General features: G+C 44.7%; 1 long non-coding RNA gene across 1 annotated transcript; it reads left to right on the top strand.

Annotated features, from left to right (window-relative positions):
- Window positions 1-3,200: 3,200 nt before the first annotated feature.
- Window positions 3,201-21,631, top strand: LOC142964187 (uncharacterized). Its single transcript, XR_012957512.1, has 3 exons — window positions 3,201-3,278; window positions 19,271-19,347; window positions 20,235-21,631. It is a non-coding gene; the product is annotated as an uncharacterized LOC142964187 (long non-coding RNA).
- The last annotated feature ends 4,219 nt before the right edge of the window (window positions 21,632-25,850 follow it).

Raw genomic sequence — 25,850 nt, 5'->3', positions numbered from 1 at the left:
GTGGTTTGACTGAAAACATGCAGGGAGCTCGACTTTGTTTATTTAAATTTGTTGTAAAAGTGTATAATGTACTTTGTTCTAATTCAGTGTTGAATCTGAATTTGTGCATTTTGAGTTCATTTGTTAAGATACCTTGTTGAGCGCTATTTTCCTCCCTTTTTCAGCCTGTTTTCTGTGAGCAATTATGACTAAAAGTAAAAGAAAAATGGCACCAGAAAAAAGAAGAAGCTGGTCTTTAAAATGTCAAATAGTGGCATTCTTAAAAAGCATTGTCTGTGGAGAGCTATTTGGTCCTGGTGCGATTTCTCACAGGGGTTCCCAGAAGTTAGCATTTCACGAAGCCTCAATTAAAAAGATGCAGATTGTGTGAGAATCTTTCTGTGGAGGAGAGAAACCTCTGACGGACGTCCTTCCACATTCACCTGTTGGGCTTTAAGTGGAGCTGAAGTGGAGCTTGTACTCAGTTTGCTGGGGACCCCTAGAGGTTCCTAGACCCCCACTATGGGAGCAATTTATATTTCATAGGCAAAAAAACACAGCAAAGAGAAAAATGTGGATATTTTTCTGTAGAGCTGAAGACAGACGCGTTCATTGATAAACGGAAAGTGTGAGATTTGTTCAGCAAATGTTACAGTTTCATCTTAAAATTGTCAGGAAATGAGAAGAGGGACGAAGCTGAGAATGGATTTGCTTTGGAAAGTTGATTCTGACTTTTGCTGTTTTTTAAAAATAATTATTTTTAGGACTGCAGTGCATGATGGGTTATTGTTTGAGCTGTTAAAGACCACGTTCGTGTTATTTTATGGTTTTAGGGTACTCCTTTTCAACCTCTACTACAGACATTTCCGCTTTCTCCTTCCCCTTCTCTTTCACTGACATTCGTTACATGCACCTCTAGGTGTTGCCACCGGCGGACTGATGCGTCACTATTCAGCTTTTAGTCTCCGCGGTCGCGTTAGGGCGCACAGGGGACGGTCCCCGGAGTCGGGGGGGGGGGGGGAGGCCGACTCTCGGGCCGGCGCAGGGTACGAAGAAGCTGCGGCCGGCTGGTGTGAGTTTATCGCCAGCCTCCACTCCGAGGAAGCAGAGCCAGTCGGTGGCATTTCCGAGCGATCCGGTGAAAAAGCCCCGCGGGCAGATAGATCAAATAAAGAGAGAGAGAGGGAGGGAGGGAGAGAGAGAGAGGGAGGGAGAGAGAGAGGGAGGGAGAGACAGAGAGACTCATATCAGATGAGTAATAGAGCAGAATTATTACGTGATGCATCGATCCTCCTCCTTCCTCCCGCATATATCCGCGGCTGTCTCAGCTTGATTTACGGAAACTTTTATTTCAGCCGTCGGTGATGTTTTGTTTCAGCCTCTCCTGTGTGTGTTTTGTGTTTGTGTGTGTGTGTGTGTGTGTGTGTGTGTGTGTGTGTGTGTGTGTATAGTCTACCGGATAGATCCAGGAGCTCTGCAGTTGATGAAGCTGACTGCAAGTCGGGCTGTTTTTTCCTCACAACTCCAGCCGCCGTGCAAGACTCGAAAGAATACAGGTAGGCCTACAACTATTTCACATTGTTCATAATGATTTGCATTCGGCATTTAAATGTTTAGCTGTTGATACTATTATTATTCAACGAAACCATCTACAAATGTGGATGAGAGAGCAGCCATCCGTGCACAAGATTATTTATTGTTGTGGTTATCTGTTGTAGAATACATGCCAGTTAGTTTCTTATTTCTGTTTGATTTAATTCGATTTGGATTATAATTGTGTATAAGTTTGGAAGGCGTTGGCATCGTGTGATAGTTTAGCAATGTGGTGAGACTGTTGAACATGGCATTGCAACAGTGTGTGGTCTTCTCTGGCTCTGGCAAGACCATTGTGCACTCCGCACGTGCGTGAGTGTGCGCGATGCGAGCCCCCGCGCGCGCGCGCGTGTGTGTGCGTGTGTGTGTGTGTGTGTGTGTGTGTGAGATAGAGGGGGAGAGAGGTGGTAGGCTATGTGAGTTGGGCTGGAGGAAATTCTTGTGTCTTGGAATGCGTTTACCCCGGGGGAGACCCCGTGACTTCGGCATAGACAAGGGGAGCAGAGAGAGGAAGAGAGACTCAGAGACATAGAGAGAGAGAGAGAGAGAGAGAGAGAGAGAGAGAGAGAGAGAGAGAGAGAGAGAGAGAGAGAGAGAGAGAGAGAGAGAGCTGGCCTATTGTGATTGCTTCCCTAAAAAGTAACTGAATCAAAGACGTGGTGCTGTTTATTGCGAGTGTCATGCCTCTTGCAAATTTAATGACACTGACGATATCATAAACTATTAACATTTTTGCTGTTTTTTTTAGTTTTAAAATCATTTTTCTGTCATAATTAAAACCATGCGCCTTCGCTTTCAGATACAGTGATGCTGTATCCAACAGGGGGCACTTGTTGCACATGTAGCTGGAACTCATTGGTTATTAATGTGCCACTAATGTCTACAGTCCCATTTCTTTTTAAAATACAAATGAACATTCTTTTATTTATTTGATTTCTGCAAAGCTTAGTATAAATTGTGTCTAACAGCACACAATAATAGAATTTGGATTGATTTTCCTGCGCAGTACAGAATTGTTCATCTGTTTAGTGTTTTGTGCTTTTTTTACAGTCACAAAGCAATATACTTGTCATCGCTGTCCTGTTAAAAACACGCGTCTCTTTTCATGAGCTCTGTGACGATTGCGTTCGTCAGATCATCCAATCGGATTTGATATAATGTCAACTTCCAACACGGCATGGCGGTAAATATAGAAACCGACCAAGATTTTTTAGGGGTTTTGGGTGCAGTGGATGTGTGTATTACAAAAGTTGACAGCGAATGTGATACGCTGAACTTGAAAACTTGGAGAGAAGTTAGTGGTTGGGCTCACTTTTTGTTTTTGCAGACAGACTGGGGTTAGCATCCCGGTTGGTATTGGACAGAGAACAATGTTTCTGGAACGAGAGGACGAGAGGGAGAGGGACTGCTAAAAGCTCGCCCACACACAAATGTGAGATATTCTAATGAGCAATCTGGCCCTTCTGAATATTATTCGTCTTCGCAGCACAGGCAGCCTACAAACGTGTGACATTGTGCAAATCGACTAATTTTTCCTGTAAGAAATGTTTTTCTAGATTTCAGTGGAATAAAGGTGTCAGTGATGAGAATATTTGAAAAGGACGATGTGAGTGACGTGCTCCTCTTTCACAGCCTGAACTCTTCGTGATCAGTGAAAAGGCGGCAAAAGACTGACCGGATCGAGGGCTCCTGTTCCGTCCATGCTGGTAAGAATCACACGTTATCTTTTGATTTCAACTGACGCAGCATCGGCGTGAATTCATTTAACAGATGGAGCAGTGCCAGTGGAAACCAGACTCATTGGCAAAGTGAGGTTTTTGAGATTTTGATACCAATGTCTCTACTTTCCAATGCTAAAAACCATTCATCACACTCATTAGTATCCTTAGTCCTTTGTGTCATCAGATCAAAATCCTCCCGTGTAGCTGTGATTTAAAAATAACTGAGCTCACCTCAGTACAGTAGAAGCTCTTTACTCACAGGAGCCAACAGTACACGTGTACATAAAACACTTTAGTGTACTTAATGTAAACCAAAAACAAAAGAACAATAATCTGGCAGCATGATTCTCCCACACACACACACACACACATACACACACACACAGAGCATGTACGGCCCACACACTCCCACGTGTTTCCCCTGCCTCTGCTCCCTTCAGATGTAAGGCACATGACATCATTAAAGAGGTGCTCTAAAAATCAGTGTGGGTATGTGGGTAGGCGATGTGTGTGTGTGTGTGTGTTTTTTTTTGTGTTTCTGAGTGGGTGAGGGGAATGAAAGCCAAAGCTCCAGAGCCGTGGGCCCATGCTGGCTATGTGTGTGTGTGTGTGTGTGTGTGTGTGTGTGTGTGTGTGTGTGTGTGTGTGTGTGTGAGAGAGTGTGCGTGCCCAGCCGGAGGCTCTGGTCCTGGGCTGCGCTGCCTCCCACGCTGGGGTACGGCTGGGGCTGAGTGGGAGGGAGGAGTGGGAGGGCAGAGTGGGAGGGCAGAGTGGGCCGCGGCTGTGAGTCAGCCTGTTGCAGAGCCCCCCCCCCCAGACAAGAGACCGCGGAAAAAAAGCAGCGCTATAGAGTCCTCTCTCCCTGCCAGCGTTGGAAGAAAGTTTATTGTGAGGAGGAGCGCGCTCGTCCTGGAGGATCAGGGAGAGAAGCAACTGCACAAACTGCAGATCGGGGAGACAGGGATGGAAACAGAAAGTGTCTGGATCAAAAACATGCCGACTCGCTGATCGCCGCTCATTGCAGACGTGGTGACGAAGTACAGCAGATGGCAGAGGACACCAGGATGCAATTTGCATCTTCCTGTATCTTAGTGATGCTGGTTTCTAATTATTTAAACCTCAATGTGTTGATATAAGACAATAAGAGACTTGCTGTATAGGCAGCTCTGCGAGTTCCCAGATCACTCTATATCACAGATAAATAGAGAGAGAGAGGCTCTGCAGAGCCGACTTCTGTTCTTCTTCTGAGACAGATGGCCGTATCAGACCAGGCCCCATCTGCTGGAACCGCGCGCTCTTTCTCACTCTGTCTGCTCCCCGAAAGACGGAGCCGAGAAAACAGAGCCCCACGCCGCATGTCCATTTAATCCTCTGTGAATGCCACGCTCACATTCCACACTTTGTGCATGCACATACATTATGCATCATCCCGTTAGTCAAAAGTGATGGGGAGCATTTTCGTTGTTTGGTGATTGTGCCGGGTTGGTGCACACGTTCCTCACAGCTAATGAGCAGGTGACTAATGCAGGTTCTTGTTAGTCAGGATCAGAACTGATTGAGTTGGACTGAAGCTCCTGATTTGGTGCAAATGTCTTTTGTATATTGAAAGTTGGCCATTTCTGCGCCAGACAACTCCAAGTGAAATATGCAGTGTCTGTCAGTCAGTCTTGTGAAAATATTTTGTTCTTCAACATTTGGGCTGCAACTAACTAACTAACTTTGTGCTTACATGTTTCATCAGTTATCCAAATAGTTGTAGATTCATTTTCTTTCAGCAATACTTTACACCGCAATGGGATGAAAAACTGTCGAATGAACAACACCCTCAGAGGGTTTTAGGGTCGGTTTATCGCTTAAGAAAGGTTGCAGCAGGTGTCGTTGCTGGCAACCAACCAAAATCGGAGTTTTATGGAAAGATCAATATCAGTCTAACTAGACTATCGATTCAGGTCCTTTTATTTATTTTAGTTGCATTTCAAAGAGTGCGACTGAAATAGAGGTTTCAACGAGTGAAGTTTATCCTCAGAGGTGGAGGTCAAGCTCAGGGCCACAAGGACCCGCTGAGCTCGGCAGCAGCAGCGTTTCTGGGCTGGGCCGCTCGCTCTGATAATGGAAGGTGGTTCTCCAGGAAACCCGGAGGGAGTCCACCAGTCTGGGGCGTGGGGCGGTGGGCCGGGGAGGGCCTGGAGCCAGGGGGACCGGCCCAGGGGTGTAGAGCAGCGGTAGATGGGGTGGTGAGAAACGCCGGAGGATAGCATTGGCGTGTGGAGGCGAAGGCGGAGGGTGGGACGGGGCGAGAAAAAAAAAAAAGGAAGGCAGGGCGAGGAGCGGGAGGGGAAGGACGGGGAAGTGAGAACAGGAAACGCTGGTCAGAGCGGTGGGGGAGAGTGGAATGTTTCACAAGAAGCCTTCTCCACCCTATAGCGTCAGGACGAGGGCGTCTGCTGTCGGCGTTGCCGCTCAGACAGCCACCAGCTCATGTGTGACACAGTCCTCACACACACACACACACACACACACACTCCACAGTGTGATCCCTCACCGCCTTGGCAGGGCTCGCAGCTCTTATATCCTGTGAGTGGGCCAGCCGGCAGCGGAGTCAGTGCCTTCACATAGCCACACGTTGTGTGGTTGTGGAAGAAAGAGAGAGAGAGAGAGAGAGAGAGAGACTCATACATTTTCCCTTTTTGTTTTTTTTTGTTCTGACACCTCTGAAGGGAAGAGGAAGAGGAAAGGGGGAGAACGGAGAGGAAAGGAAAGGAGGAGGGGGGCTCACAGGGCAGGGATGTTAAAAGGAGTCACAATGCTGTCATCCAATTTCTAACAGTATACACACACATTAGTGACATTGTTGTTGTCACGTTATACGTTTTATAGGAGCATTTTTATCATTTTTTTAACTAAAAACATTTTTTTAATAAATAGTTTTGAAAGAGATATTTCAGATTTATTAAAACTCCCATCATTTGTGTTGGTAATAATCAGCAGTGGAAAAGTTCTAAGCACATTTACTTGTATACTGTTTTGTGGTACTTTACTTAAGAGAGAAATATTGGACTTTTTGCATAGATTTAATGTGTGATTTCTAGTTTAGTTACATCCAAAACACATGAATACACATGCTGCATTATAGATTAAACTATCCGATAATCAACAAAGTAGTTACAACATTAAAATGCTAAATGAGTATTTGTCTGGAACATTTTATATTGACAACTAAATAAGCAAACATTTAAGTTAAAATTAGAGCAGGGGGGCAACCAGTTACTTCTAAAGAGTTTAAAACTCAGCTGATCTGCTTCATTGGGACTGGGTGGGTGTTGTTAATGGATGAACCCATCACTTATAGTAAAACAAATCAGTAATTTGTGTTTGCAAAGGACTATTTTCTTTATTGTTGTATTAATACTTAAGTAACGGATCTAAATACTTGTTTGACAACTGATACTATAAACATTTTACACATCACGTTCATTGAGTCCTGGGAATGTGGCAGCATTTCTAAAAAGACACCCAACAGGAAATGCAAGTGACAAAAAGAAACTTAGAAAAAGAGGCTGAAAGGTAAAATGATGTTAAAAACATGAAAATAAGACTGCAATAAACAGTAATTATCCTTTAATACTCGCACTGTTACTAATACTACCGTTATGCCAGCTATTACTTTATATAGCTTAACCTAAGAGCTAACCAATGCGTCACGATAGAAGTATTCGTGTGTGATGTACACTCGCATAAGTAATGGGAAATTAAATCACCGAAACGCATCACAACTCAGCCTGCTGTGGGTGTTTCTCCGAGGCTCAGGGGTGCTGTTCTGTCAGCTGAGGTTTCCCTGTGTGTCACTAAAAGTCCAGGGTTATCACAGGGTAATAAGCACACACACACACACACACGCACATATTGAAACAGGAGGGCACACACACACACACGTTACAGCAGGGCAGTGGAGAGAGATAAGAACGTAGAGGCATGCCTTCCCAGCGTGACCGTGACATCACAGCTGTATCTGTGTGCTCACTGTCTCCCCGTGCTGGAAACAGACCGGCCTAATATAGTCAGTGTAGACCATGCCACACACACACACACACACACACACACACACACACACACACACACACACACACACACACTGGGGTAAGGCAGTCTGTCCTTGGTTGGTTGCAAGTATGTGTTTCTTCGGAGGTGTGTGTGTGTGTGTGTGTGTGTGTGTGTGTGTGTGTGTGTGTGTGTGTGTGTGTGTGTGTGTGTGTGTGTGTGTGTGCCAATTTTAGTGAATGAAATGACGTCGTTGTTGCGTCTGTTCTTGTCCATCACCGGCTGAGAGTTTCAATCTCGCCAGAGACAGGTGCATCTGTGGCAGACTCTCCATGCTGCCTCTGTGTGTGTGTGTGTGTGTGTGTGTGTGTGTGTGTGTGTGTGTGTGTGTGTGTGTGTGTGTAATTAAGTTATTATTGACTAATTCATAATTAAAAACTAGGATGTAAATTCTCGTAACTGAATAGAAATGTTAACATCTGAAGACCCTTTTTTATCTTGCTTATCTTGGAGACCTTTCATGAAATATGAGACATTTTTGTAATAGGTTTTGAAAATGCATTTATGCATAATGCATAATAGTAACGAGTAGTGTTTGTTCAGTTTAAATGTATAATACTTTCCCGTTAGATGTTCTGAAATGTGGAAACAGCTGTCCAGAAATGTCCTATCAACACATTGTATCATGCGTGACACACATGCCTTCCAATTTTTTATTTTTTATTTCAGCTTTATTTTTTGTCAACCAGGATATTTTTCCATTTCGATTCAAATTCTCATATTTGAGGGAGTGTTGGCCGAGTTTCAGTTTCTGCATTTTCCTGCACTGTGACATTTCCCTGGAAACATATTGCAGCTTCTGTCACTGCTTGTCTTTCTGTATCACCGTCTCTCTAACCATGTTTACGAGGACAGAAAAATGCAATCAAACAAAAGACAATAATCTGTTTATATTTTTGGGTATTTTGCTTCTGAGACTATTTAAAAACTTCATGAAGCTAAATGACAATATTTATTACGTCTCTCTAAGTGTATCTAGCTCTTTTTCGTTTTTCTCTCACACATTTTTGGCATTGCTCTTTGAGTACTCTGTAACTCATGCCACATTATTATATGGCTTATTATCAGATGTGTCATTTTAAACTCAATAGTTATCTAAACAGCCCCCTTGTCTCATTTTGACACGCAGGAAGCAAATATACAAACAGATTTCCCTTCGTATCCATGATTTGTTCTTATTTTGTTAGAGGCTATCGATTTCTGGGATGTTTTCTTATTTTTGCAAACAAGGAAACACAAGCTTTAAATATGGGGGGGGGGGGGGGGAGAAAAACGCTGAAATCATATAATCAAATGTAGATTATTATATGTTTTAGAGTTTAAATCTGTGGGCTGAAGATTGATTGATTGATTTCTTTATTTTCGTGTCGTGCACAACCCTCATGGGTTTATACGACACCAAACACACAGCTGCAGTGCCCAAACATTTCAATTGCAACACCGCTCGGTCTCAAACAAATACTATTGGTCCATTTATCCCAATTAAGACGAAAACCCCTGAATGATATTGCCTGTGTTCAGCTTCTGACTGGATTACATACGGCTCTTCAATGCCGTTTGATTTTCTTGTGTAACGTCAGTACCGACGCTCTGGAAAGTCACGTTTACTTTAAGTTTATTTATCTGCTGAGGTTCTTCTTACAGCTTCTTTTTTTGTTTTGGTGGTGGTGGCATCCGTCCAATTCTTGGATATGTGCCGGAGTATTTTCACCCGGCACAACAACTACCCCTATCGTGTTTAGGGGGCGTTACCTTTATGCTTATAATAATCAATCGGCGACACACCTCCAATTTATGATCAAGAGAGATTGATCATTCAGTACAACTGGGTTGAATGGTTAAGAATGTTTTGGTGCATACGGAGTTGACTTCTCTTAATTTTCTCTGAGCAGAAAATGCAAAAAAAAAAAGCTAAAAATCTTTTCTTACTTTTTACTTTCTTTCTCCAGCTCTTTTTTTTATTATCTTTGTGTGTGTGTGTGTGTGTGTGTGCGCGCGTGTGTCACTAGCAGCCATCAAACTGCTTCTCAAGCCAACCCAGCAGAATTCCCATGCTGCTCGGCTGCCTGAGTTCACACCTTTTTGTCCACAGGAATCTCAGGAATCACCAGCTTCCTTTCCCCTGCAATCTCCATTGTGTGCGTGTGTGTGGTTGTGACTACATGAAGGAAAGGCCCCCGCCTGTGTCGTGCATGTGTGTTGAAACACATCTCCGCCCTTGTATCCACCCAGAGAAAGCGAGCGAGCGGTGCTCAGTTTGTGCCCACAATAGACTGAGTCACATTCTAAAATGGCAAACCTCTCAGTTACTGTGAAACTTTGCTCTTTAAGTGAAACTTAAGTGGAGACTTTAATGTCAAACTAAGTTTTTAAATTGTAACAGTGCAGGCGCATCCTTAATCGTATTTAACAACTGAGTTAATCACAAATCATAACGATTTTTTTCTTAAATGTGTTTGAATTTCAACATTAACAAAACATTATTTGTTAGCAGTTTGGTTGCTAAGAAATGCTAAATAGGTACAATGTCAATTAGGATTTCTGTATTTTCAATTTTTTTTAGTTGTAGATTAATAATTTGATAATGTCATGCTGCAGGACTATTTTCATTCTAACATCAAATGTTAGAATGAAAATAATAATGGTTTCTTGCCCAGTGACTCATTGTCCTTGGCTCACAGAGCAGCTGAATAACAACATGAAGAATAATCTGTAAAGATGGCAGAGAGCAGCTAAATGAAATGGTAGAACTGGAATAGCTCCAAACATGAATATCATTTTATTTATTTTTTTAAATAACCTGAAAGGAAATTAAAAAGAGAAGCCATTTTCATTTTAGCATCTAATGAGAGATGACAAGTGTGTCCGGTCAGACTAGAGGACAGTGCTCCTACACAAGTCCTCTTGGTGACTCCTGCAGGTTATGTCGGCAGGTCTGGAGTCGGTTACCCGCTCCGACCCTGAGTCATCCCCCCGCTTGAGCCCAGCCTGCCGCCGGGCCTCAGCGGCACCCGCAGAACACAATCCGATACACACAGACAAGCCATTCACCGCCCCGACACACGACAGGCTGTGATTCACCTACACCCACTCGCTCTCCATCCACACATACGCCGACCACAGAGCTGTATAGACGGATGATTTAGATGTTGAAGCTGCTGCTTCATGAGATCTTTCGGTGAAACAAGAAAAGATGCATTTCTTTTAAAAATAAATGCTAGTCTTCTACGTCAAGTTTTTAAATATATCTAAAAATATTAAATTCAAACAATGTGAGATGTGAGAGCCACTCCTTGGACTTATAGACATAACCAATGCGTCACTAGATGCTCCATATAAAGGGCCATTTAAAGGTTGTGAACCTCGTTCTTAAGGGTGACAATGCCGGCGAGAGGTGTGTGTCTGGTCAAATATTACTTAACCCGCCTTGTTACATGACTCACTGAGGTTACTTAAATAGTTATGAATGGAGCACTAAAAAAAAGTCTGTGCGTGAGTGAGTGCGTGTTTGCCGCCACAATGTGTGTAACGGGAGCGTAGCATGGGTGCAGCATGGCTTTTGATGAGTCACGCCGTGTCCTGTGAGTAACAAACCAACTATGTCATTCCTGAAGTTTGAGACTCCCATTCAAAAACACCAGCCCACCCTCGCCCCAAAAAAACAGCACGAGGGAGGAGGAGGAGGAGGAGGAGGGCGGGGCAGGGTGGGGCAGGACGGGACTGTTGATAGGTGTGGTGGGCAAGGGATAGAAAGGGGGGGGTGAAGGCAGGATGTAGTTGAGAGGGCACTGTCAGGTCAGAATTAGAGGTGAGGGGTCAACAGATGATAATGACCCCTGTTGCTTGTAGTACGACCCGGGCTTTCTGCCATCATCGCTCACTGGGGTCTTTTTTTCTGCCGGTACACTCGGGTACTTTCTGTTTTTAGTAGCTGTGGTCACCGCGGGGTTACCCGCTTCTTTATTGGCCGGGCTGTAAACTCTGGTACTTTCTCTTTGTGGTCACAATCAGCAGTCTATTTTTTTCACAAAATGTCACCAGAATCTTTTTTTTTTTTTTCATGCGAGATAGACCGACGCAATGAAATCTAGTGAGCAGCTGAGACGAGATGCACATAAAAAGCGTTTGTTTATATTGTGTGTATGGGTGGAGAGTGAAGTGCTGCCAGTGAGGCTGGAAGTCATAAAGACCCCTCTACTGTGGCCGCTGTGTGTGTTTTCAGTGTGGGGGGGGGGGGCCGCCGCTTAAGTCCCTGCCTCCTTTCCCTTATTTAGAGACGGGTCCCTTTTTTCTACAGACGCCCCAGCTCTCTGGTGGGGGAGTTTCCTGCTTTTGAAGACCCCAGGCACACACACACACACACACACACACACACTCACTTACTTACACACACATACAGAAAGAGAGAGAGAGAGAGAGCCAGAGAGACCGCCCTTACTTTTTTTTTGTTCCTCCTCCCTCTTCCCTCCTCTCTTTTTTCTGAATGGATGTCCTCTCTCTAACCTCAATTGAGAGCTGTGTAACAGGACACTGCCCTCTGCTGCAATAGGCTCGGCCCCCAGCCACTATAAGAGAGTGCAGTGTCGCTCCTGAGTGTGTGTGATAGGGTATGTCCGTCAGTGTCAGTCAGGGGCTGAGGGAGAGGAGGGAGGGCGAAGGGTGAGAGAGAAAGGAGAGAGAAGAGAGGGAGACCGCCGCGAAACATGTGATAGCGCAACTTTGGCGGGGCTTATAGGGAGTGTAACGGCTGTAGTGTCTCCGGAGCTCTGGGAAAGCACCTTTAGCCCAGAGGGAGCCTCACACACTGTCTGTGTGTGTGTGTGTGTGTGTCGGTGTGTGTGTGTGTGTGTGTGTGAGAGAAAATGTGTGTGTGTGTGAGAGCCGGCTATGTAGGGCTGCTGCTGTCACTTTAAGCCTGTTACTGATTACACTCAGAAGAATGCAACGGGAGGAGGAAAAAAAAGAGAGAGATGAGGAGACATGTAAGGTTGAAATCTTTTCGGAGTTGAGCTCCGGCAAGTTTTGGGTGACTTGTCCTCACAGACGTGGACGTGGGTGAGAAGCTGTTACACAATAGTGTCTCTCTCTCTCTCTCTCTTTCACTCTCTGTTGGACCAAGTAAAGTTAACGTGAAGTGGAAGCCGGGATCCCTCTTTGAAGCAGAGACAGAGCAGAGGACACCCAGAAATGGAGGAAAAGCTAAAAGAAAGACACAACAGAGGAAGAAACCGAGGAGGTGGGGGGGGGGGGGGGGGTTCCCTCATTCCAAGCTGAATGCCGAGGAGGAAACACTACTCTCACCCAGACGGGTAAGTGAAAAAAAAAAAAAAGGAAAGAAAGGGAAAATACTCCCAGAAAGCAGAGCTGCTGCTGTTGATGGATATCATATGTTACAAGTTAAGGTTGAGAAACTGCTCCCAGATCCTGAATAGGCTGAGCGGCACACAGAACCGAGAGGAAGAACAGGAGGCTCTCGGCGGTCTAGAGATGGAGAGACTGGTGTTTCTTTACAAAAAAAAGTGTGTGTGAGAGGAAAGGCCTGAACGCGAAGCTCCTGAGTCAAACGAGCCGTCTTTAGTCCCTGAAGCCGGGCGAAAGATCGGCCGGTCTGGTTTTTTAAGAGTTTGAATTGTGGTGGAGGCACAGCGTTGCCTCACAGAGTGATCACATTACAGAAGAGCTGATTCACTGTTATAGTCGACTTGTCTGGCTCGCGCTCTGCTGCGAGGCTTACTTACAGTACTACTGCCGGGATTAGATGGGAGCTACAATGTAGGGTATGTACTACTGTCAGTGCTGTAAAAATAGGTCTTTGTGGTTAATGGGCCTTTTTTTTTTTTCTTCAGACAGAGGCAGCACTTCCTCTTTCTCTGCTTCAGTCACGCTGTTTCTCCACAACCCCCCTCTATTTGACATAGATAGCGCAGTCCACTCCTGCTCGGCAGCAGAGGGCATGAATGAACTGAGCGTATTGGTGGGGGTGTGGGGGGGGGGATGGGGGGTGGTACAGTATCATACAGCCCGGACAGTGCCATGCGGCTTCTTTATGAATGGACATGGCAGCCGGCTGATGTGATTGGCTGAGAGAGAGAGTGACGACTGACGGGACTTGATGTTTGAATTCATTCCAATCTTTACTGTCGCCGCTGTCTCTCCTGGTTACTGGCCCTTAAAGCGCCGCTGCGTGCGTGTGTGTGTGTGTGTGTGTGTGTGTGTGTGTGTGTGTGTGTGAGAGAGAGAGTGTTTGAGAGATTGTGTGAATCAGTGCTAGTGGTTCTGGGTTACATGTGTTTGTCTAAAGGGGGCTTAGTCACAAGCTGAACAGTGGTGTGTGTGTGTGTGTCCTTTAAAAAGTCGTGGCTCTCTGCCCAGCTGTTGTTCTTCAAATGATCTCCCACTCTCTCTGACTAAGACGACGCTCTCTCCAACTATCATTACTCTTACTCACTTGTCCTGTGACGGGAGGGCAGGTCTCCAGCGTTAATACGTCACAGCGCTCCTCGCTGAATCACTCGGACGAACTTGAGAAACTGATTTCACCTGCGTTTACGTTCCTGCAAAAATACTTTAAACCGAGTAATAAAAACAAGTGATGCTGTCGGATCGGTGGATCCCAATTAAGATGTTGAGATGTAACAGCTACTTCTTTGGGAAAAATCACTACCTCTCATATGAGGGACGTCAGGGTCGTGTGTGTGTGTGTGTGTGTGTGTGTGTGTGTGTGTGTGTGTGGTCACGAGAGCCCATTCACACCAGTAGCCTGTAGCCACACAGTGTGCATGCATGTGTGGCTGAGACGGTCTCTTTGTTTTACTGCAACACATCAATAGCCGCTCCTTCAGCTCCAACAAAGATTACTGCAGCTTCTTTACTGCCCCGCTGTTGGCAACTCCAGCACGACTTAACTCTGTAGTTTATGGCACCAGGAAGTGTGTGTGTGTGTGTGTGTGTGTGTGTGTGTGTGTGTGTGTGTGTGTGTGTGTGAGATATAGAGAGAGAGAGAGTGTGTGAGAGGAGTGGTGATAAGGAGCCAGCCGTAAACCATCGCGTTGGAGCGTGAGGATCTATCGGCTCTTATCGAGGCAGTGTTTCCGGCAGGACTGCGTGATAGCAGGGCGGAGATTGGCGGTGAGATGCATCGCAGGTATCGAGATGAGTCGAGATTAAATTCCCTGGATTGAGATTAGCATGGAATCTGCCCTCTGCCTTATCACTCCGCCGACAGAGTGAACCCTGCCCTGTTCTACTTGGCAGGAAGCGGCGGAGCGGGGCGAAACACTTCTGGGGCAAATAAAATAAAAAAAGGTGAAAGGTGAAAAAAAGCTACAATTATTATTTGTAATCCCGGATTATTAATGTAATGATCATTGTAAAATAGCTGCAATGGGGACCAAAGCTGAAATGCGTTAATCTTTAAGAACTAAGATCGTACTTCAGCAGAATTTTTAAAAGTGAAAATGTATTTTTTTTTGCAATGGAATACTGCAAGACTGCAACCTGAAGGCAAAGACTGGATGGATGGCAATTAGCAAGAGGAGTTGAATTATAATAACTTCCTTTTACTGAGGTTTTCCTTGCTGAAAGTTTAGAAAAGTTGTATTAAAGCTGCAGTCAGTCACTTTTTCTTGTTATTGGTATGTGGTGAAAAGGTCACACAAGCAATCACTGATTGATGTTGGCACCGTTAACTGGACGGAAGAGCGTTCAGCTTTGAGTTTAGTTACAGTTGTTTCGTTTCTCTACAGTCCCTAAGTGTGAAAAAACCCCTCCAGGAGTGCCTGGAGGTGGTAGTGTAGAGGACCGGAGGCAGTCAGCGTCGAGCAGCTTGTTCAAATGTCCACGCTACCGATCGTGTCCCATTGAGTCATCGCGTGGAGGTCTACATAATGACAGGTGGCAGATGATTCAGTGAGGTGGGAAAGGCTGAAGGGAGTTAAGCTATTAAGTCACAGGTGCACCAGGGTTTAGTCTGAACCACATTCTTTGCTGTAATAGAAACACACACACACACACACACTGTGTCAGGAGTTAAGACATTGTGACATAGTGATTCCGACATCGACACAGTTATGCAACTAAAACTGGGCTGCGCAGGAACAATCTTGACTATCACTTGACTCATTCCTTCTTTTGCCACACTTTCCTTTTTTCTTTTTCTTTTTTGTCGCATGACTCGTCTTTGTTTATACAGCAACAAGTCACACTCACAAGTCTGTCATTCACGGGCTGATTGTACAGTGAAGAGCTTAGCGGCGTAACTCACACGTCACTGGAGTTAAAAGCAGTCTGGTTGAAGCGGATGGAGCCCGTTTGTGTGCGTGCGTTTTTGTGTGTGTGTGTGTACTCAAGAACGCTCGTTCCAACGGTGCACTAACCACACACACCTGGCCCGTTTCCTCCTCTGCTCATATATGGGCAAAGCTTCCCCTACCTGGGCCCCACTCTGAATTCCAATAAGTGGCAGTATGTGTGCGAGGAAGAGGCTGCGGAGACGGCCGCGCGTCATGGAAAAGCAGGATCAATGGGCAAGGCGTTTTTAAGGTGTTCCTTTTGTTTTCCAAAAGGTAATCAGTTAACACAATGACTCAGCCTGGCTGCTTATTCAAAGTGGCTGCAGTAGGAGGACGTCAAGAAGGAACTGTGGTCGCGCAGCTATCGTACAAGCTGAATGCAACACTGAGGCAACGAGAACTAAATCCCTGTAATTCCCTGTGGATCAGTGGGATTATTAAATCAAGAATCAAGCTCTTGATTAAAAGATAGGGGTCTGATGGCTTCATATATTGAAACGGAGTTATCTTCCTCCAGTCTCCCGGGGTTAATTATCCGTGAGTGTGTTAGTATTTAGGGTGGAGGCAGTTCAGGTATCAGTAGCCAGCGTCTCAGCGCTCTCAAACAGAGCTTACATTATAACGTTACACGCTCAACGTTGCCTTGTGTTTGGGGCTAATGAAGCAGATTTATGGCTGTGTTGGCCAGAGTGCAGCGCTAGTTCTCCTTAAACCCTGTGACCCCTCAAACGGGGACGGGGGAATACAGGAATGCCCTTGCGCTGACTTCGGAGGATGGGAAACATTTCAACCTTCTATCCCTCCTCTTACTATACATTTCTACCCCCCCCCCCCCCCCACCCCTTTTTTTCTGCCGCCTGCTTTCTTTGCCCTCTGTGCACATTTGCCAGGCCTTCATGAAGCAGCTCGAGGAGGGAGTTCGCTTTCCTTGGTTCATCTTGCCAGCTCTTTCCCATCAGTCCAGCCCCCTGGAAGAGCCTGCAGACACCCCTCTCTCTAGGCCTGGGGCTGGGGTACGGTTTGAGGCTGGGTCTCTCCCTCTGGAGAAGCGTTTTGGCTCTCCGGTCTATGGGCCTTGATCCAGTCTTCACTTCAAGTGACAGCTACCTAGCAGCACCCAAAGGAACCATTTGGGATCGCTTTACATGCAAACTCTGTTTCATCTCCTCCGTTTGTAATAAGGATAGAAAGTGAGAGGGGGAGAAAGACGGAGAGGAGGGGGAGAAAGTGACTTCAGCAGTCTTTCTGGCAGTGAGTGCCGGTTGGATAGCAGGAGAATATTCTGGGACAGGGAATGACTTTGGATAGGGAACAGAGGTGGCAGAGAAGACCGAGCTTCCATAACCTCTGTCTCCACAGAATCGGAGCTATTGGCTTCCACGCTTTCACTCCCCCATCACAACCAATCAGACTCTCGGGCTGGGGTCTAATGGGAGCCGAGAACTGATATCTGATTGGCTGCTGGCCTCATGGAACGACTGCTTAATTGGCGGCAAGCTGTTGGTGAGCTGTTGGCTTGTCTCATCTTGCAGACCAAGTGTCTGTCTTTCAGCCAGTGAAACCACACCCATTGGTGCAAAGTCCCAACAGAACTGTGTGGAAGTTGAATATTCTTACTTACCATCGGTATTTAGTATGAACAATGCTTTTTTTAGTGACAATACATTTTTTTAATATGATTTTCACGCGGACTTTATGTCCACTCATGTCCAAAAGTTTCTTATTTCTGAAATTCAATTATCTGATTAATGACATAAGTTGTATTATTATTTAAATGTGTTAATTGTGAAATATGTTTGCACCTAATTGTGAGCACTGATACATTTCCAGATTTCTTTTGGAAGAATAACTGTAGATAAGGTGCGCTGAGCAGGAACAGGAGGGGAACTTTAAAAATGGAGTGAGGCACATACTGTACACACACACACACACACACTGAGAGGCAATGCATCCACACCCAGCTCACACATCCTACACACCCACCCACCCACACATGCCCATGCATACTTGAGCACACAACCAATGAACCAATGTCCCCTACTGCAGAAGTGCAACTTTTCTTTGCACAAGTACACACACACACACACACACACACACACACACACACAAACACACATAGTTGTACAGTGGTCACCACCTACTTTGAGGCTAAAGCAGGGTAATGATTCGGTTCCTCTTTGCTCCCCTCAGAATGTGTGTGTGTGTGTGTGTGTGTGTGTGTGTGTGTGTGTGTGTGTGTGTGTGTGTGTGTGTCTGTGTCCATGCACATACAAGTTGAGTTGTATATGCTGTATATGTGTGCACAGTTGTCACTTTGTGAATGTATGTGTGTGTGTGGATGTGGTCAGGCCCAGTCATCTTCCAGGCAGCTAAGAGGAAACCCACATCAACTGCCATACACCACACTCTAGGAATAGACTAGCCCAGTGCAGGCAGGAATGGCACGCCTGGCCTCACCCACCCACCCCCCTCACACCGGCTCACCCGTCCTCAGGCCTCCTAGCACTCACCCCTTCCTAGATCCACCTTCATCAACCTCTCGTCCACTGCACCCCACACTAAAGGCTCCTTGTAGAATCCCTTCGGTCATTCTGTTTTGTGTTGCATGCCATCCCTCCTTTAACCCTCCCATGATAGTCTCTAGCGATCTCCAAGCCCATCAGCTGTCAACCATTAAGCTTCTGCAGGCAAGGGGCTATATTTCTGGGGTTCCAGTGTAGCCGGCGGATATTCGGATAACGGATATCTGGGCCAAGACTTCCTCTTCCGTGTGCTGGTCATTGTTTATAGTCCCATTAGCGACTTAAAATGCGAGAATGGAGTTGGAGTTGAGCAACGGATTGTTTCACAAGTAGCCAGTTTACACTCAGTCGACTGTTTTTAAGCTAATAAAATAGCTAAATCATCGTGAGATGATGGCTTGCTACACGGCTTGTTTATCTGCATGCAACCAAATCTTGCTCAATCGTGATGAGTGAATACTACTCGGACTACAAACGGACACCAGAGTGCCTCCGGTAGATTCTGCATCCACATGCAGATATCCGTTATTAGAGATTAAGCCTCTAGTGTAGTGCCGAGAACATGATCCTTATGATCATTATGGTACCACTTTCTGTAGCCACACGTCTCTGCTCCGATCATTCTGCCATGAGCTGGTATCACTTCATTGAAAAACCCGTGTTTTTCACTTCCTGTGTTGTCTCTAGTCTGCCTCAGCCTCTGACCTTGTCCTGCTTTCACAGCCTGTCTCACAAACCAGATGCTTCACTTTCAGTGGAAAAAAAAAAATTGCGTTGCGTACGTTCGACCTCTCTGCCCAGCGGCGGTGGCAGCATCACCAAAGCATGGAAAAAAAAGACAGAGATAAGACATAGAGGACCTTATCACCTTATCTCCAGCTCTGTGAGCTTACTCAGGCTGTCCGGTCTGGACCTGTTAATATCACACTTGTACTTATAGTGCCGTCGACAGCTTTAAAATACAGCTGTGCTTATTTTTTTTGCAAAGCGACATCCTGTGTAACAGATTAAATTTGTATTCCTGTATATCTGTTAAACTCGCGTATCTCTTCTCTGTATGTTTCAGGTTGGCCCAATTCTGCACAGAGTATTCCAGGAACACCGCTGAACAACCACGTGTTCCCAAAGCCATTCCCAGGAGAGGTAAGAAACATCATTCAAAACGTTATCTTCACCTCTTTACATTTGTCACCCACATCGCCACGCTCTGTCTGGAGACTGTTCTACCTCCAGCTGAGAACAGAGGCCACATCCCTTTATACCTCTTCAAATGCCCCTCTATAAAGCTGCAGCAGGGATATCTTTGAGTCTTACGTTTACGTTTGCGGGTTCAATTCAAAGTTGTGTGGGGTATTTGAATCAACGTGGTACAAAACCGGCATGTAGAAAGAAAGCAAAGTGAGACGGAAGAAGAGACAAACACAGATGGGACAGCTAGAATGTGAGGAGGGAGGAGGAAAGAGGGGGAAGGGGGAGCGAGCCAGCACATTTCCCTTAATAAAAAGAAATTGGAGTCAAGTGACCATCAGCTGGTCGCACTATGTTTGATCCATGCGGTCATGAGGCCTCAGGTATGCAGACCACAGAGTCAGAGAGGAGAGGGATCAGCCGTGCTGTATCCTCCTCTCTTCTCTAGTCACCTGTGGAGGTCGTAATTCATTAAGATCGGGTCAGTGCTCCCATTATGTGACAGGCTAAGTGTTGGAGCCCACATAGCGGTGGCTGCTGCCTGTCGTGCCTCAGGGTTAAAGGTAAAGAATGACAGGAATCTGCAACTGATAATGCCACGCTTGGAGATGTTCGTCAGCAGATAATCTCCCATATCCTTCCCTTCCCTCGGGCTCATTTTCTCCTTCTGCTTGATCTCCTTCCCACTCTGCTCGCTACCACCGTACTCTCCCTTCTCCTCCACCCCCTGCATCACTCAATCTTCATCCTCACCATTTTCTGTTTCTCCTTCCTGTCTCACTGCTCCCTCTTCTGACCTCTGTAATGTGTTAATAATGGAGCTTTTTGTTCTTTCTCCTCAGACGGACTCAGCCGTCTCTACGGAAGTGCGAGGCTTCCCGCCGAGGCAAGAGCGAAACCGGCCGGCCTTCACGGTTCGCGTCTCTGTGGCCGCTGTCAGTTGCTCAGTAGGCAGTGTAGATCCTGTGTAGCAATCAGCAGCTACATCTGGCTACTGGGTCTCCGACGGCTTTGCCTACTTCCTGGGTCGAGCATGCCTGGTCCACTCCCATTGGCTGGTGGCACATTCCAATCCTCTGATTGGCTGCGAAGTCGGGGGAGGGGGGGGGGGGCTCCATCCTGTGACCCCACAGACAGGATGTTCTCTGTGTCACAACTCCACAAGGGGCCCTTGTCAAGGCTTTTTGTGTTGTGTTTTTTTTTTTTTTTTCACTCCTTCCTCTTCCGCCATTCTTTTAATTCTCTCTCTCTCTCTCTCTCTCTCTCTCTCTCTCTCTCTCTCTCTCTCTCTCTCTCTCTCTCTCTCTCTCTCTCTCTCTCTCTCTCTCTCTCTCTCTCTCTCTCTCTCTCTCTCTCTCTCTCTCGTTCGCTCTCTCTCTCTTGTTCGCTCTCCCTGCTGCTCTGTGAGCTCCTCTTTGTGTGAAATGTCCTTGATAAAAGCTATCAAAGTTAAACTTTAAAATGTTCTCGGACAGAAATTCTTGCCAAAGGAAAGGCATTTCTTGATGCATGTTTGAAAAAGCCTTTGAGGTGAAGAGATGTGCCTTTGCTCCGTCCTGAACCTGGCATACAATGTAGATTTCTGTGTGGTTCAATTGTACAGCTACATTGTCTGCTGGGTTTCTGGCTAGTAACATAAGCAGCATTTATATAACCCTCCGGTGCACAAAAAAGGTAAGTATTCATTTACTCTGACCCTGACAATTCAATAAAAAGGAAATATTCATCATTAATAGTACTGAATGATGCGTGGTGTCATTTGTCAGACTGAAAATCAAATTTGAAGAGAGGAAAGAAAAGAAACCTGGAATCTGCAGAATCTAAATTGATTCAGTGTTGCTCCAGCGTCCCAGGAGTTAACCCCGAGCAAGAGATGCCAGGAATATTCTAGTAGCTCAGCACAAAGCCGGCTCGTTGTCTGTCAGGAGGTTGTCAGACTGCTGTCAGACGGGCTCCTTATTAGTGGGACAGCACTGTCTTCCTTACAGCCAACACACAGACACACACACACACACACACCTGGGATTATACCACAAACTTCACACAAACCAACAATGCTTTTAGAAGACATTGTGTGTGAAGACATTGTGTGAAGACATTGTGTGAAGACATTGTGTGCATTGTGTACTTTCTGTCACCTTACACAAAGGCCGTGGACCCCAAAAGCAACTTTTACAGCCGCATGTTTGTTTTCATTTTACTGCGCATTTGAAGGAAAATAAAGATACACGCAACTAAACTGTAATTTGCCGTGTCTCCGTCTGATTATTTCTGATGGTTGCCTCTCTCTGGGGAGTCTTCTTTACACACACACTCACACACACTGCAGGGAATCCAGGCAGATACATACATGTATAACGAGGAGTGTATCCATGTTCCCATGGTCCTATGTTCTCCAGCTCAGTGCGCTTTAAATATGACACATTACGGAGACTTTCCAAAGGAGTTTATGTCATGTTTATGTGATGTCATGTTATGTATCCCACTGATATTATACTCCTTGAAACCTACGCCATCAAATGTGTGCACAAGAAAGCATTTTTCTTAACTAAAAGACAATGACACTCTTTACGACTAGTAGCCTTTTTACTATATTATTTTACTCATTACTATTGTTTTATTTTATTTATTTATTCATTTTCCATCAATCTATTTACTTTCCCTTCTGGACATGTCCGAGTTCACTTCACTGTTTTGTTGATGAATCTCATTGTTTAGTGAAAAGCCTTAAAATAAAGTATGAAAAAAGAGGAAAAGACCATCTGCTTTTGTTGTTAGTTCACATCGAGCACATAGGACCCTGTGAACATGTGACCCAGGAGACAGCAGCAGCCGTGCAGAAGGCAGGTGAACTGGCTCTGTAAACATAAATGACGGCGCTGCGCCGTACAAGAAACCTGAAAACAGGGGACATGGTTCTACAGCAGAAGATGAAGGAAGTGAGTGTTTATTCAGCGGTGCTGTCCAGGTCTCGTCTCGGCCCCTGCAGCAGTACTGTGAAAATATAATGAGTCTCCAGCTCAGACAAGAGGAGAAACAACGCTCCCTCACAAGAGCAGGCCGTCTGAATATAGCTTCTCAGACGAAAGACAGCGAATGAGTTATTGGTCACTGCAATTGTTCTCTCCACAAAAGTGAAAGTGAATTCCAAAGCAAGAAACGTCACAATCCTCGTTACAGCGAAACAGAATTGTAAACTCAGCAGAAGCGAACACGAGTAAAGCTTAAAACAATCCGTTGTTTAATTGGTTAGTGGATTGACAGAAAATACATTTTGATAATTCATTTAAAGTCATTATTTAACAAAAAACAACACAAAAAAAACAGTCAAGGTTCCAGCTTGTGTGTGAATTGTTGCTGCTGTTCTCTTTTTTTGGGCTTGTTGGTTGGACAAATTAAGACATTTGAATACATCAAAACTGAAAATAATCGTTTCAGCAATCTTACAAACTCATAAACACAAAAGTTATTCTGTGTGTCGCTGTCCCTCCTGTCTGTCCAGAGCCAATAACACCACGTTTGCACCATGCGAGCTGTGATTTGCTCACAGATCACTTTCATGAAATGGGCGCACAAAGAGCAAATTCTGCACTTCAAAGACTTTCATTTTCAAATGTATCCACTCGATTTGATCAAATAGGAACAATTACAGCCTCCAATGGCTCTCTTAATGTACGCACTTATGCAGTGTGACCATGTCTGGTTTTCAATGGTAAAAACACGTTAAGCGAATGGTTCTGCCTTTTCACGACTCAAGTAAACAGCTTCTGCATGTAAACTAAAGACTTGACGTGATTTCAACAGTAAACTGTTACATTCCTGTCATGTATGTTGTAAAATAATGTTCGAGATCAAATCTTTAAATCGACTGAACCTTTAAGTATCTTGTAAATGCATACATTCCATAAACAGACACCATAGCGGCGTAATTACAGCAGATATGATCTCATGAACTCCTCTGGGTACGATTACAATGGATTTGTTTTTATCGTGAGTTCACTCTACATCTCCCACACTGATCAATACATGGTCCTGTTGTCCGTGTCTCACCCCTCAAGTCCTCAAGTGCAGCCACTCAGAATACTTCGCCAGGCGAGCGAATCCATCAGGACCCACTGTGATGTGAGAATCCCAACAATGCGAAAGGTTGCTAATGGCTCTTAATGGGAGGGGGTGTGTGGGAGGTTTATTGTTGCTTTGATAAGCTTGACGATGACGCGCGTGGTGTGAGGACTGCATGCAAAGTCAGAGTGTAAAACAACAAGAGCGAGCTGACAAAACCAGTGATGATGATGATGAGAAAAAAACAGTGGGAAAAAAGGCCATCTGTCTTCCTCTATCACACACATAGACGCTTTCAAGGAGGACAGGGTATAGAAGGTGAAGGTGCTGTCATCAGTGACGTCATCAGCTGGTGTGAACCGTCGCACCGTGTTTTGCTACAAACACACAGCTGATATGCAATATTAGTCTCTGTGGTTTAAAGGGGTCTCAATGAGAGAGTTGACACTTCCATCCCTGAACTTGGAAGAGAAGTTTCAGGACGTGTTTTGTTATTTTAGCACCTTACCATGAGCATGTATTTAAATTTCGGACAGGACTGTGTTTGTAGTGTCATAAGGAAACAACGCTTTCAAGTGACAAAGCCCTCTTGCGACTTTAGCAGTTATAACACTTGTCTCATGTCTCTGTTGTAAAGCCACACAGTTTGCAGAGGGTGGATGTGTGTCAATAAAAGATGGGACCATGACTATTTGTAGTTTGATATAGAGGACCTTGTTGTAGCTGTAAAATGCACAAAGAGCAGAACTAAGAAGAAAATAATAACTTTAAAAAGTGTTTTACCAAATATCATCTTTAGGTTTTCTCTTGTCTCAGTAATACAGCTTGAAAAAAAAATGTTTGATGAGGTTTTTTATTAGCTCGTATCTCTCAGGTCCTGGTTTGTTGTACTATTAGTGTTCTCCGTGAACGAATGGTGTGTATTGTTATGTCAGATCCCTATACTGTATATGTTGCGCTGCCATTTTGGCCGGGTCTCTCGTGTAAAAGTTTATCTCGAGAGACCTCCTGGTTAAATAACGGTTGGAAAAGGAAATAAGAGAATCAATCAAACTGATTAAACACCTTCTGATAATGTGTTCGGGAATTGTAGGGAATTGTAAGTTTATTTTAATTGTAATTGTAGGGAATTGTAATTGTAGGGAATTGTTCGGGAATTGTAATTTCAACGTAGCTTCCTACGTTGAAAATCCAACACTTAGAGCTGGAAGAAACGTTGCATTAGAGATTTAAAAGTTGATTTCGTTCTGCGTCCTCCAGACACTTTGAACGGAGAGCTGTGTTGAAGTGGAAGCGGGAGACGCTCCAGAAACACTCGTTGTGCATTGATATTTTAGAGGTCGGTTTCCTTTAAACGTCTACTTATTTCCAGTAAAGTTTCCAATGCCACAGAGTCCCATTCAGGCTCTCTTTGTTTTAGTATAATAAGCAAGTTTAAAGGATTAACAAACAGACTCGCTTTCACGTTTCACTGTCGGTGATAAAAACTTGAGTTTTGGCTTAAGTCTGGCTCCTTTCAAAGCTCCAGTCCTCTCTGCTGGTCACACCAAGTAAGTAACGAGTCTCCATAGTCCAGGTAGAGACCACACCCACGAAGAGGAGGTGGGATTTAGCTTGAGAAGTATATACAGCATTAGAGAACATAGATTAATTCCATTACTGTATTAATATTTATATATTTTTCGTTAAACACATGGATTAGAAGCAAAAGAGTGGTAATGTTTTATGTGGAGCTTTAAAACTCAGTTGTCCTGTGTGTTAAACTGTATTTCTCAAAGTGTTGCTAGTTTATCCAAGCAATTCATTGGAATCAATCAATTGGAAATAAACTAATTGAACCTGTCTCCGTTTTCCCTGTAATGAGTAGCACATGACATTTTAATTTAATATTAGGAAATGATTTATAAACTAAGGAACCATAAAATAATGTTGACAAAATAATTCACAAACCCCCCCCCCCCCCCAAAAAAGGCACATTTAAAAAAAATATACAGGTGGAAGAGGAGTTGATGTACCGACGGGGACCCTTGTTGCCTTATAGTTATATTTCACATCTGTGATCTCTTTATTGTCAATGAAGGCATAGAATTCCCCAAAAATACTTTAAAGGTGGTAAATTCCAAATTCATAGCAAATCTAAGATGGAGATATGGCTTCACCGCGGCTCTCAGCAAAATAACAAAAGCTAAAAGTGAAGGAGAGGAGAGGAAAATATGGAGGCTTAAAGATGACGGAGATAAAAAAAAAACTTGTAAATATTCAAATAAATTATAATCAGTTTTGTATTTCATTATTATTTTAAACTCTGATCAACCTATTCCATCTCCATCTTTGCTCCACACACACAAAGCATCACATATGATGACGCAGCAAAAAAAAAGAAGGATTGGAGGTAA

This window comes from Anarhichas minor, unplaced genomic scaffold (genome assembly GCF_050575085.1).
Source record: "Anarhichas minor isolate MPS153535 unplaced genomic scaffold, ASM5057508v1 ptg000004l, whole genome shotgun sequence".
NCBI lineage: Eukaryota > Metazoa > Chordata > Actinopteri > Perciformes > Anarhichadidae > Anarhichas > Anarhichas minor.
Note: the sequence above shows the minus strand (reverse complement) of the source record. Positions and strands in the feature narration are given on the sequence as shown.